This window comes from Arachis stenosperma, chromosome 9, assembly GCF_014773155.1.
Source record: "Arachis stenosperma cultivar V10309 chromosome 9, arast.V10309.gnm1.PFL2, whole genome shotgun sequence".
Taxonomy (NCBI): Eukaryota; Viridiplantae; Streptophyta; class Magnoliopsida; order Fabales; family Fabaceae; genus Arachis; species Arachis stenosperma.
The window spans coordinates 82375485-82380265 of NC_080385.1; the positions used below are offsets into that span (position 1 = coordinate 82375485).

General features: G+C 39.7%; 1 non-coding gene across 1 annotated transcript; it reads left to right on the forward strand.

Moving 5' to 3' along the window:
* The first annotated feature begins 3440 nt into the window (after positions 1–3440).
* Positions 3441–3548, forward strand: LOC130952552 (small nucleolar RNA R71). The gene has a single exon (XR_009074732.1). It is a non-coding gene; the product is annotated as a small nucleolar RNA R71 (small nucleolar RNA).
* The last annotated feature ends 1233 nt before the right edge of the window (positions 3549–4781 follow it).

A 4781-nucleotide genomic window follows, 5' to 3' on the forward strand; every position in this document is an offset into this window, starting at 1 on the left:
CTCTTCAATGAGGATGTCTCCTTCTATGATAACTCCAGCTGAGTAGCATAGATGGCAGATAAGATGAGGAAAAGCTAGCCTTGCCATGGTGGAGGACTTTTCGGCTATTTTATAGAATTCAAGAGAGATGACTTCATGAACTTCTACTTCCTCTCCAATCATGATGCTATGGATCATGATGTCCTGATCCACAGTAACTTCAGATCGGTTGCTAGTGGGGATGATGGAGCGTTGGATGAACTCCAACCATCCTCTAGCCACAGGCTTAAGGTCCAGTCTTCTCAATTAAACTGGCTTGCCTCTTGAGTCTCTTTTCCATTGAGCTCCTTCCGCACATATGTCCATGAGAACTTGGTCCAACCTTTGATCAAAGTTGACCCTTCTAGTGTAGGGGCATGCATCTTCTTGCATTATAGGCAAGTTGAATGCCAACCTTACATTTTCCGAACTGAAATCTAAGTATTTCCCCCGAACCATTGTAAGATAGTTCTTTGGATTTGGGTTCATACTTTGATCATGGTTTCTAGTGATCCATGCATTGGCATAGAATTCTTGAACCATTAAGATTCTGACTTGGTGAATTGGGTTGGTCAGAACTTCCCAACCTCTTCTTTGGATCTCATGTCGGATCTCCGGATACTCATTTTTCTTGAGCTTGAAAGGGACCTCGGGGATCACCTTCTTCTTGGCCACAACTTCATAGAAGTGGTCTTGATGGGATTTTGAGATGAATCTCTCCATCTCCCATGACTCGGAGGTGGAATCTTTTGTCTTCCCTTTCCCTTTTCTAGAGGTTTATCCGGCCTTAGGTGCCATAAGTGGTTATGGAAAAACAAAAAAGCTATGCTTTCAAACTTAGAATTTTTGCTCGTCCTCGAGCAAAAGAAGAGAAGAAGAAGAAGAAGAAAATATGAAGGAAAGGTGGAGGTGTGTGGTTTCGGCTAAAGTGAAGAAGAGAGGGTTGTGGTGTGTGAAAATGAAGAAGGATAGAGGGGTTTATATAGTGAGGGGAGAGGGGTTAAGGTTCGGCCATATTGGGTGGGTTTGGGTGGGAAAGAAATTTTGAATTTGAGGGTAGGTGGGGTTTATAGGGAAGGGTGGATGGATGTGAGTGGTGAAGAGGTGATGGGAAAGAGAGATTGAGGTGATTGGTGAAGGATTTTTGGGGAAGAGTGTTATTGGATTGTGTGAAGAAGAGAGAAGGTGAGTTGAGGTAGGTAGGGATCCTGTGGAGTCCACAGATCCTGATATGATCCTGTGGGGTCCACAGATCCTGAGGTGTCAAGGATTTACATCCCCACATCCTGAGATGTTTAACGCCACATTGATGCTTGTTTCTGTCGTTAAACACCAGCTCTATGCTTGTTTTGGGCGTTCAACGCCAGTCTGCAGCATGTTTCTGGCGTTGAACGCCAGCTTTCCTCAGTGTGAAATCCTGGCATTTAAACGCCAGATTGCTGCATGTTTCTGGCGTTAAACGCCAGATCCATGCTCCGTTCTGCTGTTGAATGCCAGCCAGATGCTCCTTACTGGCGTTTAAACGCCAATAAGCCATTCCTCCAAGGTGTGCTTTCTCTTCTGCTATTTTTATTCTGTTTTTAATTTTAGTATTTGTTTTGTGACTCCACATGATCATGAACCTAAGAAAACATAAAATAAAAATAAAAAATAGAATTAGATAAATAAAAATTGGGTTTCCTCCCAAGAAGCGCTTCTTTAATGTCAATAGCTTGACAGCGGGCTCTCATGGAGCCTCAAAGGTGATCAGGTCAATGTTGTAGACTCCCAACACCAAACTTAGAGTTTGGATGTGGGGTTTTAACGCCAAACTTAGAGTTTGGCTGTGGCCTCCCAATACCAAACTTAGAGTTTGATTGTGGGGGCTTTGTTTGACTCTGTCTTGAGAGAAGCTTTTCATGCTTCATCTCCATGTATGCAGAAGAACACCCTTGGGTCATAAACACAAGGTAGTCCCAATTCAATTGAAAGACTAATTCTCCTCTGTTAACCACAGCTCCTGCTGTGGCTAGGAAAGGTCTTCCAATGATGATGCATTCATCCTCCTCCTTCCTAGTGTCTAAGATTATGAAATCAGCAGGGATGTAAAGGCCTTCAACCTTCACTAACACGTCCTCTACCAATCCATAAGCTATTTTTACTAACTTGTCTGCCATTTGTAATGAGAATATGGCAGGCTGTACCTTAATGATCCCCAGCTTCTCCATTACAGAGAGTGGCATAAGATTTATGCCGGACCCTAGGTCACACAGAGCCTTTTCAAAGGTCATGGTGCCTATGGTACAGGGTATTAAGAATTTGCCAAGATCTTATCTCTTTTGAGGTAAAGTTTGCAAAACCCATGTGTCTAGTTCACTAATGAGCAAGGGAGGTTCACCTTCCCAAGTCTCATTACCAAACAACTTGGCATTCAGCTTCATGATGGCTCCTAGATATTGAGCAACTTTCTCTCCAGTTACATCTTCATCCTCTTCAGAGGAAGAATAGTCTTCAGAGCTCATGAATGGCAAAAGGAGGTTTAATGGGATCTCTATGGTCTCTATATGACCTTTAGATTCCTTTAGGTCCTCAATAGGGAACTCCTTCTTGCTTGAGAGACGTCCCATGAGGTCTTCCTCATTGGGATTCACGTCCTCTCCTTCCTCTCTAGGTTCGGCCTTGTTGATTATGTCAATGGCCTTGCACTCTCTTTTTGGATTCTCTTCAGTATTACTTAGGAGAGTACTAGGAGGAGTTTCAGTGATTTTCTTACTCAGCTGGCCCACTTGTGTCTCCAAATTTTTGATGGAGGACCTTGTTTCACTCATAAAACTTAAAGTGGCCTTAGACAGATTAGAGACTATGTTTGATAAGTTAGAGGTGTTCTGTTTGGAATTCTCTGTCTGTTGCTGAGAAGATGATGGAAAAGGCTTGCTATTGCTAAACTTGTTTCTTCCACCATTATTAAAGCCTTGTTGAGGCTTTTGTTGATCCTTCCATGAGAAATTTGGATGGTTTCTCCATGAGGGGTTATAGGTGTTGCCAAAGGCGTCCCCCATGTAATTTACCTCTGCCATTGCAGGGTTTTCAGGATCATAAGCTTCTTCTTCAGAAGATGCCTCTTTAGTGCTGTTGGATGCATTTTTCCATCCATTCAAACTTTGAGAAATCATGTTGACTAACTGAGTCAACATTTTGTTCTGAGCCAATATGGCATTCAGAGCATCAATTTTGAGAATTCCCTTCCTCTGAGGCGTCCCATTATTCACGGAATTCCTCTCAGAAGTGTACATAAATTGGTTATTTGCAACCATTTCAATAAGTTCCTGAGCTTCTGCAGGCATTTTCTTTAGGTGAATGGATCCACCTACAGAATGGTCCAGTGACATCTTAGAGAACTCAAATAGACCATAATAGAATATATCTAACATGGTGCACTCTGAAAACATGTCAGAAGGACACTTTTTGGTCATCTACTTGTATCTTTCCCAAGCTTCATAGAGGGATTCACCATCTTTTTGCTTGAAGGTCTGAACATCCACTCTAAGTTTGCTCAGCTTTTGAGGAGGAAAGAACTTAACCAAGAAGGCCATGACCAGCTTATCCTAAGAGTCCAAGCTATCCTTAGGTTGTGAGTCCAACCATGTTCTAGCTCTGTCTCTTACAGCAAAAGGGAAAAGCATGAGCCTGTAGACTTCAGGATATACTCCATTAGTCTTAACAGTCTCACAGATCTGCAAGAACTCAGTTAAAAACTGGTAGGGATCTTCTGATGGAAGTCCATGAAACTTGCAATTCTGTTGCATTAGAGCAACTAGTTGAGGCTTTAGCTCAAAATTGTTTGCTCCAATGGCAGGGATTGAGATGCTTCTTCCATCAAATTTAGAAGTAGGTGTAGTATAATCACCAAGCATCCTCCTTGCATTATTGTTGTTGGGTTCGGCTGCCATATCCTTTTCTTGTTCGAAAATTTCAGTAAGGTTGTCTCTGTCTTGTTGTAATTTAGCTTCTCTTAGTTTCCTCTTTAGAGTCCTTTCAGGTTCAGGATCAGCTTCAACAAGAATGCCTTTTTCCTTGTTCCTGCTCATATGAGAAAGAAGAAAACAGAAAATGAAGAGGAATCCTCTATGTCACAGCATAGAGATTCCTTTATGTTAGTAGAAGAAGAAAGGAATAGAAGAAGGAAAGAGTCAAGAATCCAAACACAAGGGGGAAGATAGGTGCGAATTCTTGAGTAGAAGAGAAGTGTTAGTAGATGAATAAATAAATAGAAAGAGATGAGAGAAGGGAGTTTTCAAAAATTAATTTTGAAAAATAAGTTAGTGATTTTCGAAAATTAGAGGAAGAAATAAAATTAAAATTAAAATTTGAAACAATTAGTTAATTAAAAAAATTTTGAAAAAGAGGGAAGTGATTTTCGAAAATTAGAGGGGGAAAAGTAATTAAGTGGTTTTGAAAAAGATAAGAAACAAACAAAAAGTCAATTAGTTAGTTGAAAAAGATTTGAAAATCAATTTTGAAAAGATAAGAGGTTAGAAGAGATATTTTGAAATCAAATATTTGAAAAAGATATTAATTGAGAAGATATGATTAAAAAGATATTTTGAAAAAGATTTAATTTTTAAAAGTAAAATTGATTACTTGACTAACAAGAAACTAAAAGATATGATTCTAGAATTTAAAGATTGAACCTTTCTTAACAAGAAAGTAACAAACTTCAAATTTTTGAATCAATTGCATTAATTTTTTAGTAAAGTTTCAATTTTGAAATAAAGATAAGGAAA